The sequence below is a fragment of the Mustela erminea genome, chromosome 10, assembly GCF_009829155.1.
Source record: "Mustela erminea isolate mMusErm1 chromosome 10, mMusErm1.Pri, whole genome shotgun sequence".
Lineage (NCBI taxonomy): Eukaryota > Metazoa > Chordata > Mammalia > Carnivora > Mustelidae > Mustela > Mustela erminea.
This window is the reverse complement of record NC_045623.1, coordinates 4,910,125-4,922,469: the sequence shown is the minus strand read 5'-3', so window position 1 is coordinate 4,922,469 and position 12,345 is coordinate 4,910,125. Positions and strand designations below refer to the sequence as shown.

The 12,345-nt window shown below is 46.4% G+C and overlaps 1 non-coding gene across 1 annotated transcript; it reads right to left on the bottom strand.

Moving 5' to 3' along the window:
* Positions 1-890: 890 nt before the first annotated feature.
* Positions 891-1,054, bottom strand: LOC116568418. Its single transcript, XR_004276623.1, has one exon. It is a non-coding gene; the product is annotated as a U1 spliceosomal RNA (small nuclear RNA).
* Between the last annotated feature and the right edge of the window lie 11,291 nt (positions 1,055-12,345).

Below are 12,345 nucleotides of genomic sequence, written 5' to 3'. Positions count from 1 at the left end.
AGGTTTTGCTGGAGGGTGCTCTGGTTTTGATGGTTCGGAGACCTCAACCGGAAGTGCACTGGCCTGTTTTTGAAGCAAGGCCTTACTTAAATCCTTATTCCGCTTTTACCGAGCCGGTCGGCTGAGCTAATGTATTAACTCTGAGATGCTTCCAGCCCAGACGATTACAGTCATTCTGACCACGGAATGCGTTACTTCACTGTCCCTGGGGGGCCGGGGTGGGGCGTGTCCACAGCCACTGAACAATGATCCCTGGTGTAACTTTAATAAAATCCGTTTTCATCACGTCCAGTGTCTCTGCAGTGTTGCGCCCCAAAAGTGCTTGGGTCCCAGGCCCAATCTACAAATGTAAATGTGCTACTCACTGACTCCTTCGACAGGCCCATCTCATACCATAGTCCTCCTTTCCTATAAAATAGAACACTGAAATAGGGAGAGGAGAGGGTAGGTAGGTAATCTGTGCAGTCACTCTGGACACTTGAGGGAGCGGGATCTGAAAGCAAGAAATTGAACCGAAGATAGCACGACTCCAGAAGAGAGGCTCAGAACCACTGGGTTCAAAATTCTCTTAACTTAGAAAAAATAGCATTGCTCGACAGGAAACTAAGCCTGTGTTGTTTTTGCTCGACAGGAAACTAAGCCTGTGTTGTTTTTGCTTTTGTTTCTTTTTGGAAAAAAGACGCTAGGGAAAAACTATCCTACATGGCACAGCCAACTCTTCCTAGCTAAAACCACAAACTCTGAAAAGTAAGACCTTCCCTTTCTCTTCACGTTTACTAAGCAGACGCACGGACGTAACTCACTCTAAGAACGCTTAAAACCCCACAAATGCCACATCAAGCATTCCCCCAAAACTTCACCAGATGCCTAATTTTCAACGAGAAAAACATCAGGGGAAAGCGCGAACGCAGTCCCCCACTACCACAAATTATGCAGTCGAGTTTCCCACATTTGGGGAAATCGCAGGGGTCAGCACATCCGGAGTGCAATGGATAAGCCTCGCCCTGGGAAAACCACCTTCGTGATCATGGTATCTCCCCTGCCAGGTAAGTATGATTTCCAGTTCCTCCGCCCCACACCAGCTTCACACGCCTTGCACTCTTCACACACGACCACTTCTCTCCCCACCACTCTTGAGCCCCCCGACACCTTCCCCGCTTGCAGCACAACGAAGCTCCGTCAACCGCCTCGCACTGCTTCCCGTAGCTCCGGAGATCCCATTGTATTTAGGCGGCAGGGGTCGACATCATCAGCCCCTGCGCTTCCTTATTTACATAGCACACGCCCTCTGTGTGGCGTCACAGGAGCACCTCCCTCCAGCGCACAGCCCCGCCCCTGTCCTTGTCCCCTCTTTCCTTCCCACCTCGAACCGTGCGGCGGCGGGCGTGGGGTCTGAACCTCTGGCCTGCGGGGAACCTGTCTGGCAGGCTCTTCATGACTCTATACCTTTCTTCAAATATAATGCCTTTCGGCGCGTAAAACAAAGCAAAGGGAAGGGGCTCCTTTTAGATCCAGTCAGTTTTAACTTTGTGATCCAGGATTTCAATTTCAATTTCAGTTTGTCCAGAGGCGCCTGGGTGGTGCAGTTAAGCACTGGATTCTTGGTTTCACCTCAGGTCTGGATCTGGGTGGGAATGGTGGAGTCAACCCCGAGTGGACTCGCGGCTCACCGCAGTCTGCTGGGACTGTCTCCCGGTCTACCCCTGTGCTCCGCGCCTTCCACCGCCCCCCTCCCCGCGCATGCGCACGCTCCAATAGATAAATTATTAAAAGCTATCCAGTATCCGAAAGCAGCTGAATTTTTGAAACTATAGAGACAACAGGTGACTGAAAACCAGCGCTTAGGTTTTTGTGTTGTTTTGACAGACAGAGCAAGGGAGGGGAACACACGCAGGGAGAGTGGGAGCAGGAGGAGGAGAAGCAGGCTTCCCGCCAAGTACGGAGCGTGATATGGGGCTTGATTCCAGGACCCTGAGACCATAACCTGAGCCAAAGGCACACAGACGCCACCCAGGCGCCCCCCCCCCGCCCCCCGCCTTCCGTTTTCACAATGTATTCATTGAAGGATTCTCCTCTGGAGACAGTAAAGCAAGCGGTAAAGGAAGTGTCTCTGGCCAGTCAGGCCAGGAGACTGGGTAACAGGGATTAGGTGACAATGGAGCCAGTGAATGTGAATGCTTGATCCAAGCCCCATTCCTTGAATCCTGGCAGCCAGACGCATTGTCCAGGCGGCAGTGAGGAATACTTCCTGGGGAATCTGACTAGCCTTGTAACAGAAAGGGCATGTCTTCCTCTGTATTGCTTCTATTCCCCTTGCTGCTATGACCTATACCGTCAGAATATTGGCTTGCGTAGCTCTGCTTGTAAGCATCTGACAGCTAAGTTTTGCAAAGATTGCTTTTTACCTGACATCCACCTCACCTGAGAAGATAAGGAAGTAGGAACAGAAATGGCTATGCTATGTTTAAAGATTTACAGGATCAACACGACCAGATTCCTGGACGCAAAGATCAGCTGACCAGGGACAAAAAACTTACAGGACCTTCCTCAGATGCCACACACACACACACACACACATCATCCAGCTCTTGACCCCCTCTCGCTTTCCTCTTTGGTAACATAAAAGAAACCTGAATTTCTTGCCAAGAGGAAATAGTTCTTTGGGTTAACAGTCTACCATCTCTGGGGTGCCTGGGTGGCTCAGTGGGTTAAAGCCTCTGCCTTCCGCCGGGGTCATGATTGAGCCCCGCATTGGGCTCTCTGCTTGCTGGGAAGCCTGCTCCCCCATCTCTCTGCCTGCCTCTCTGCCTACTTGTGATCTCTGTCAGTCAAAACGAAAAATTTTTTAAAATCTTAAAAAAAAAAAAAAAGTCTACCATCTCCTTGGTTTGCTGTCTTTCTGTATGCAGTCCCTTTCCCTGCCCCAACATCTTGCCTCTTTACTGGCCTGGCATGGGGAGGGAACAAGAGGAGCTTGGACTTGCTATCAGCCTGAGTGGAAAGACCTGGCTTATTGCAGGCACTTATTAAAAATGTAAGGCCGATTTTTTGCTTTAGCTACTGCAGTAGGGGAGAGACTTCAGTATAAACCTGATGGCAACTCCCAAATACAGCAAAGACAACTGTGGGTCAGTGATTGGAAAATTACTCACAGAAACTTGGGTTAGACATCAACAGTGAGGGGCTTCTTGCTGGGACTGGGCCTGGAGGGCCGAGGACTAGGACCAATGGAGGAGGGCTGGGAGGAGCCCGAGTAAGGGAAAGCGGATGCTACTTATTCAGAGCTTGCAGCTTGTGGTTTTGCAGAGACTGAAAGGCAGGCAGAGGAGTGGGAGAGCTTTCTAGCAGAAAATGGGAAGGCTTCGTGTGCGCCGTGACTGGAGGCCGATAGCACAGGTAAACTATAGGCAGGTGTTAACTTTAAAAATAAGTTATTTTTCCAGCAAAAATGGGCTTATTTGGAAACAGCAGAGAACTGCAAATATGCATGTTGTGGCAAAACCACAGGCAGGCTGAGTAAACAAAGGAGGGGAATGTCCTCTTATGGAGGAGGAAGAAGTTGGGAGGGGTTGCTTTGAACAAAAATCCACTGGAGAAAAGCAAGAGTTCAGGGTGATGACGGCTTCTCACAGGCTGAGTTGGTGGGGGGTAGTCAGTTTTATGTAGGAGATACAATCCACATTTTTTCCTTTTGGGACCTGTCACTGTGAATTCTTTCCTGTTGAGAATTCTGTTGGGAGTCTCCAACTGACAATGCTTCCTGTAATTGATGCTAGTGGTATGGCTCCCCCTTCTGGCCTCTATTTTAGTGAAGTTTCCCTTTATTATTTTTCACACCAACTGAATTTAGGCATCCTGTGACATTGGTTGGGGCACACCGCTCATCTGGCTCTCTCCGGTGGATCCCACATGGGAAGCAGGAGCGAGAACTCCGGAAATTGTCAACTACCAAGTCCTGGCATCATGGATGGGTTTCTTAATATGTTCACACTGTTATCACGAAACACGGCAGCCTGGGTGGCTTAAACAATAAAAGCAACTATTTCTCACAGTTCTGGGTGTTGGAAGTCCCAGATTCAGGCGCCACCAATGTAGGGGTGGCCTAATAGGGCACCCCAAAATATGCCACTCTGGCATAAGGATTATTTTGAGCTAAAGACATACTTGAAAAAGAGCAGACTCAAGAACGGTGCTCTGACCAACCTCCTCCTTCCTAAGCAGAGGAAGATAAAGCTCCCTGGTAAAGATGCTCTCCCCTCTACCAGGAGCTAAGAAACATTCTTGTTATCAGAGACAGGAAGTTGAGGCCGAGAGAAATCTCTGCAAATGGACCTTGTTAAATTAACTCTGTCTTTTGCCTCCTCCTATGTTTTGGTTACTTCTACTCTTGCTTAATCTAGTGTGCAAGCATGTAGGCCTTAGCACTTCTGGGGTCTTTATTTTTCCTTGACAGCTTACACATAGTGTAAAATACCTCCGTGCTTTTCTCCTGTCAAAGTCTGTTTCGGGGCGCCTGGGTGGCTCAATGGGTTAAAGCCTCTGCCTTCAGCTCGGGTCATGATCTCAGGGTCCTGGGATGGAGTGCCGCATCAGGCTCTCTGCTCAGCGGGGAGCCTGCTTCTCTTTCTCTCTCTCTCTCTCTCTCTGCCTGCCTCTCTGCCTACTTGTGATCTCTGTCAAATAAATAAATAAAATCTTTAAAAAAATAAATAAAATAAAGTCTGTTTTACAGCCAACTTAATTCTCAGGCCCAGTCAGAGACCCTAAAGGAGACCCAGGAAGAGTTTCACCTCTTCTGCAGCTTCCTTCTCAGGCGTTGTCTTGGCTTACATCAGCCCCCATCTCTCGCTGTGCGCTCGCTGACGGGGCCTCCTTTTAGAAAGGGGGGGGGGGGCGGGGACGATGTTGAGGAAAAAATATCCTGGCTTTTAACTTCCCCAAGTGTCAATCCAGGTTTAGTAGGGGGTGTGGCCACAGCACAGACCCGTCTTTCTGCAGCTGGAAGAGGATGGAGGGCTATTTCATTATCCAGAACAACTGTGGCCAGAGATACCAATCTTTGCCTAGCAGCTACTGCTTCAGCAGCAGATTCTGTAATAACTTCAAGAAATTAAGAAGTTCCTGATCATCGCCTTATTTACTTTTATCCCTTACCAGGAAGAAGGGATCCGCCAACAGGAGTGAATCCCGAATCACAAAAGCCTCCTGGTAGGTCCTCTCTCACAATGTAAATGGCGATTACACCAATGAGGTGCCTGCCTTCTTTTGCTTATGAAAAGCTGGGGGCAGAATTACGGGGGGGGGGGGGGGGGGGTGTTGTTTTGTGTTGTGTTTTGTTTTTCCCTAGCCTGAAATAAAAGGTTGTTCTAAATTCCCAAGGTTACCCCCACTTAGCAATGGCCTGGGGGGTAAAGATGAAGGTGTTCCTCTTTCCCGGCCAATGCCAGAGTAAAGGAAAAGAAAAGGAGGAGTAAGGGGTTTGTGTTTAGTTCAAGTATGAAGTCTTGATCCATCGTCTGGGACCAAAGCAGTGGATCTCCATGTCAGCTGCTTCTCTTCATCAGTCTGATTTGAAGGTCTCCAGCATCTGTGCTGACTCAAGTGTCAGGTGCAACATTTTTTTAGCTCTGTGATGTGGACCTGAGGATCAATGCTTCCTAGTTTTGCAGCAGTGTCTGTGGTCATGAACACTTGGTAAGGTTCCTCTGCATGAGGCTCAAGGGCTGTCTTCCTCTGACAACACTTCCAGAATACCCAGTCACCAGGCCAGACAGACAGTGACTGACAGAATCCTTTGAACGCCCATCTCGGAAGGCTTCTTTAACCTGCGGACGACAGCCCTGAGCGAAGACACTACACACTTCCCGTAGCTGCTGCTATTACTGACAAGGGAGAGAATTCCAAAAAGTCTGCAAGGTTTTCGTCAGGGTTTGTATTTGTCCAGGGATGTGGAGAACGTGGAAGGTGTAATTCAAGTGGGAAACACATTTTCTAACAATTTTTCCACTATTGTGAGGACATCAGCCTTGCAGTTTAAGGATGAACCTCAGCCCATCTGGAAAACATATCATACAGTAACAAGAACATATTGATAACCTCTACTACCAGGTGGCAACTGAATGAAGTCCAGCTGCACGTGTTCGAAGGGTCCAGAGGGAGGTCTGAGGCTTCTAGAACAAAGGGAGTTTTCCGAGGGTTATAGACCTGACAGGTCAGACTTTGCTGGTAGACTGTTTCCTGTAACTTTATGTAAAGTCTTTCCACCAATGTCTATTTATCATCTGAGTCCATTTAAATGTACTATGGTAGGGAGAGTGCAAAACCCAAAAAATGGGGCTGGTTAGGGAGCCAGGAAGAACCAAGTGACCACCTTGGTTTTCCACAGGCCCCAGCTGTTCCTTTAATTTACAGCCATTCTTTACCCACCTTAGTTTTTCTGATTCAGGAGCAGACTGCTTGCCATGGGTATAAGACCTTTAAGATGGCAAAAATCTGGCAACAAGAGGCCATTCTTTGCAGGAGCACAATGGACATTATCCAAATGTATCATTATCTTTATAGAAATCTGTTGCTGTTGGCTTGTATGTCAGCCAGCTTGATCACGTATTAAAATTTCTCTCAAAAAAAAATTATTATTATTATTTTTTTAAACAACCCTACAACTTTCTTTTTACGTTCAGATTTTGGGGGCGCCTGGCTGGCTCAGTCAGGGGAGCATGCAGCTCTTGATCTTGGGATTCTGAGTTTGATCCCCATGTGGGGTAGAATTTACTTAAAAAAAAAAAAATTCTGATGTTGTCCTATGTTTTCCTTCTTAAAATTATCAGTCTCACTTTAGTCACTAACACAAAAGTACTTTCTTTTTCCCTCAACAAAAATGTATTTCCATCCCTCCTTCTTTTTCTTACCAAAACCATGTATTTCACTTTTCCTTGTAGAGGGAAACATTTCCCTTATTATTTCCAGTAGTCTTAGTTACTTGTATCAGAATTTTTAACTCTTAGAAACCTTAATGTCTAATCATAATAAGCTCCTGTGAACTGACTATTACAGCAGTGAGGTAGGAAATTGAAGGAACTCCATTTCAGAAATTCTAAGTGTCCATCTCTGCTGTTTTTCTGCTAGGCCCCATTTACTCACACTCCATCTTTTGCCCCTGAATCAGCCAAAGCAGCTATGTTCCCACTTTGAGGGGGACCAAGGAAATTAAATCATACTCTGAGTTCTGTCCTAGACCCCAAACACCCGTTAACACCTAAGAACCAAACATGGTTCAGGGTATTAGCTTCAAACCAACCTCTGCTAATGCTGGCATCAATATCCCTACCTTCCCTAATTTATGCAGTAACACCTATTGTTCCCCTGACACCTTTGATTGGGTCCTACAACACTCTTGAAGAAACACAACCCTAGACCCTCTCCAATATAAACTGCTAGCCTCCAGGAGACTTACTCTTTCCTTTCCCAGTCTTCAGCTACTTGGTCTGCTATTCTCCACCTGTCACTCACCCTATTTAGGAAACTCTGTTTTCATGTTCTCTGGCTTGTGTTTCATTTCTGTCCTGTGGGAAGTCAAGGACCCTCTTGGCTGGTCCTGTGGGACCCTCCCTGGGTCCTCAGACCCAGTCTGCCTGTATCATGAGCTTCTTTAGATTTGCAAATTTCTGAGTATATTTTATAATTTCTAGAAGCACTTGCCTTTTTAAATTTTCTAGTGTGGCACTAACACACTTAAATATCTTTTAGTTTCTCTGTAATCAGAAGCCAAAATAATGTTTTAATATTCTATCTGGAAATGAGCTAGGTATTTAATGAATTTAACTTATCATTTAACTAACTTAGCGAAACTGTTAAGGTTTCAGATTGCCAAAAAGATTTGGGGAAACTACTAAAGGAGACTAGTAAATTCCAGTGAAATAGAAGTTTTATATTTAACGCTGGTAACTCTAAAGATGTGTCTGTTTTAATTAAGCCATCAACCTTAAACTAGTTTTCTTAAAAAATTTTTAAAAAAGATTTTACTTATTTGACAGAGATCACAAGCAGGCGGGGGTGGAGGGGTGGGGGGGGATGAGGAGGTGGGTGGGTGGCAGTAGACAGCCCGCTGAGCAGGGAGCCCAATGCAGGGCTCCATCCCAGGACCCTGAGACCATTACCTGAGCCGAAGGCAGAGGCTTAACCCACTGAACCACCCAGGCACCCCTTAAACTAGCTTTTATTAATTCTGTATTTTCCCAGATCATACAAATTTAAAAGACACTTGGGTTAGTTTCTTTTCCTTTTTTTTTTTTTTTTAAAATAGAGGAAGTTGGGGAAGGGCAGAGGGAGAGAGAGAATCCATGCCTAGCTTGGAGCTTCATGAGGGGCTTATCTCACAAGACCTGAGCTGCAAACAAGAGCCAGATGCTTATAACAGACTGAGCCACTCAGATGCCCCAGTTTTTCTTTCTTTCTGAGTTTTAGACTGCCCAATCCTTACAAGCATTTGCCTTCAAACCAAATGAATGAAACTCTTTTACAAATTAATTTCAACAATACCATCCAGGAAGAAGAATACTGACATTACGGTATACACACACACACACACACACACACACACACACACACACACACACGGGTGCAGAGACACTATGGTTACTTTGGGGGGGGTTTGCCTTTTTTTTTTTTACTCTGGTTTTTTTTAAGGCCAACAATTTACAAGTCTTTTGGAGATAAACGGGAGGTTTGGGGATCAGTAAGGGAATAGGTGAATTCTGAATTGCCTCTAGAGCTAACTTCTGCAAAACTTATGTAAGATCAAGACAGCTCCTGTCACTTTCTGAAAGATTTGGGTTTTAAGTTAAATGACAACTTCCGGGGAACCACCTATCCAACTACATTATCTGCTTTCTTTCCCTCCGGGTACAGTTTCAATTTTAAGTTTTTCTGGCATTACTGGAATAACCCTGCTTGGGTGTAAGCTGGGTCCCCAAAGAAGATGCAAAAGATATCACCTTTCCAAAATCCAAAATCACCCTGACAGCCAAAACAAAACACAAGCTGGACGCCCCAGGCAGACCAAACACCTAGCCCAGTAATGCAAAACGAGACAAACAAGAAGACAATAGCTATCCCAGGGAGAGAAAGGATCAATGTAATGGGCTTGGATCCAAAAAGAAAGGGACAATATGAAATTTTTTTCTCTCTCTCAACTGGGTGCTACAGATAGAAATTCAGAACCGATTCTGGTGAGAGCTTCCACCCTTAACTGGCTTCTGCCAGTTTTTCCAGGATCTCCTGTGCAGGCTCTGGTATTTACCGGAGTTACCCCTTGTCTGGTTAAAGGCGTAATACAGCAGTTTACCAGAGAATCTCTCGTTTTCATCAACTCTGAGAGCGGCCCATATGGGGCCCTCTCTTGAAGGTAGGTATGGAATTGTCTGTAAAGCCATCGGCTTGGGAGGCCTTTTGTTTACAGCTGTGTCATCTCTTCAGAGTAGAAAAACAATTCACAGGATTAGCGGAATGGGTACTCAGACGATAGAGGGGATCAACAGGAGTTACATCAGAGTTATAGTCTTTTAATTTTCCATGAGCCTTTTGCAATGATCTTTCAATACACTGGAAGGCATCTGGAGGCTTTGGCTCGCCAACTGAAACAAGTATCCCATTCTGTTTAAATTGGAAAACTCTTACTTTTAAATACACTTCTTAACTCATCTTAGGTACTTCCAATGTTCCACATCATGGACATTGTAATTCCAAGTTGTATTTCGAGTAAAACTCTGCCATCTCTGTACTTACTCACAGCTCCTGGCCCCACAAGTTTTTCAACACAAAGCAAGCAGGCTGGCCAGAAGGTGGTGCGCTTGACTCTAGAATTTCAGAATCCAATTACCTAAGCCTCAGTTCCCACAAGACAAGATAAACAAGGGCACCTCAACACAACAGCAGTAACCAAAAGATGTTACTGGCAAAGAGAAGGCCCCGCATACCACCAGCAATTCCCAGCATGGACTCAACCAGTAGACTTTGGTACATGGAGAGTGGGCAGGAAATGAGGAAAGGACCAACCAGCAAATCCGAGTAAATGGAAACCATGGACTGGAAATGGGGAAAGGACCCCAAAGAGGAACTACAGAGTGGACTGAACCAAGGGCTAAGGACTGCAGCTCTCTCAGAGCCTCCCGTCCGTCTTGTCTACTGCATTACCCCTGGACCAAGAAGCCAATTAGATCAGTAGCTCCAATGCAGAAAAAGAGGGGAGCTCAAACCAAGAGAATCTTACCAATAGTCCTTGGAAAGAGCAAGACAGACTGAGGTCAGGAGGCACCATGCCTGCTTTTCATTATCCCTGAAAGCCACTAGAAGTTCACTTTTAATTCCTATGCTTAAATCTTAAAAATCTTAAAAATACCAAACCCATGAAATCTGAAGCTCTAATTGGCTTTATTAAATGAGTCACAAATCAGGTAGCATCCCATCTAGCAAGTACAGGGGAACTCTGCTGAGTTTACAGAGAGCAAAGGTTTTTAAAGACTGACACAGAGGGCTTAAAAATAAAAGAAGAAAGGAGTTTGTGAGCCAGAATGCATCGTTTAGGCAAGGTTGCCCTCACGGGGTGGGGGGGGGGGGGCGGCTATCAGTGAAGTTCCTACTACTGACCAAGAAATTCCATGTTGACTAGTCAAAGGTGACATTTCTGGGAGGTTGAAACTGCAGTTAGGCTAAGTAGTAAGTGTTTTCTTACTGGGTTGGGGTCTTTGTAAGTGGTACCATTTGGGGCCTGGCTTTCTTTTTAACCTACTGTTGCCAGGTGAATTGGGGAGACACCGGACCCTGAGGCCTCGATCCAGCCAGTCCTAAAGAGAGGGAGAGGAGGAGAGAAAGGGAGAGGGACAGGGAGAGCTAGAGCAAGAGGGAGCTGGATGGCAGGGGGTGGGAGGTGGGGGGGGTGTCTTTCACTGATGATCAATATCAACAGGCTTACTACCTTGGGGTGGGAGGCTGGGTTTCCCTTTTTTTTTCTTCTTCCTTCTTAATTTGGTCAAGGGTTTCCTGTCCTGGCACTGGCCACCTTGGGCCTGTCTGGTTTGATCCAGCTTTTTGTGGAGTGCTGCCCAGACACGCCTCTGACCTTCCAGATATGGTGATGGCTTCCTCATTGCTGACCTCCAGCTATCCCGTCAGAACCCAACTGACCGCCTACTCTTTAACAGTATCAAGACCAGACAAATGATCCAGGATGTTGAAGTGGTCTGGGCTGTTGACCAACTCAAAAAGCTACCCTGGTAGAATTACAGAAGGAAGAAACAGGATTAGAGAAATTATGAAAATTTATAAACCTCCACAGAGACTGAAGGCTACTGCGAACTGGTGTGTGCAGGTAGCTGGATGTTCAGAGGGAGAAGATGGAGAAAATCATTTAGGTTCTGACCTTGCATCTCACTCCCAGAGTGAGTGGCGAAATGATTGATAGGAAGCGGCAAGTGGCGCCCAAACAGGGACGGAAAGGAAACAGGACAAGAAGCCCCAAGGTGAGTTTTTGCAGGGCTGTGCCTCACCCTCCTCCCCCCACCCCCTGCCGCTTCCTTCTCAATCATTTCTTATTCCTTCAAGAAAGGAATTACTAGCAGCACTTACTCAATTTGCCAATGTGGCGTGCAGTTTGATGTCTGGGACCCACATAAGCTTTGTTGAGTGAAACAGGTGTAGACACGCCTGATGATCCCTGGGTATTCTTCTGCCGGCGTTCCCTCCTCCAAAACTGCAGGGCTGATGACTGTCATGGCCTACCCCAGTGGGACTTACCCACCCCTAAGTATAAAAGTGATCCCCTAAAGAGAAGATTTCCCTTATGGACTATAATGCAACAGTAATGGAAATTATTTTATTGTACATGTTGCTCTACATGTGGGAACTCATTCTTGATTTTACCACAACCACCAAAGACTGAGGCCTACCTCTACCTAGTTCCCCTCATCTCCCTGTGGATTCTTCCCCCCATTTATCCCCCCCTTCCTTGTTCCCCTAATTCCTTCCCCTCCACCAGGGTGTCTGCCCAGCCCTGCAATGTCTCTCTGTTTGGGGATTTATTTCTTCATCCCCACTGCATAGTGAGATGTGGCCCAAAGGTCTGTCCAAGTCTAGCATGTGAATCAGTGACCAGATGACTCTGGACTCCAGGGACCACCAGGAGAAAGAATAAAAGTTAACACTGGTTTTAGACGCCAATATGCAATACCTCAAAGACCCATCAGACACACCTACCACCCGAAGGACATAGCCTCTCCAAAGTCTCTGTGCACACTATTCCTCCATGTCTTCCGCCCTGGAAATAACCAGAGAAGTTTAGTTCCCACTTTC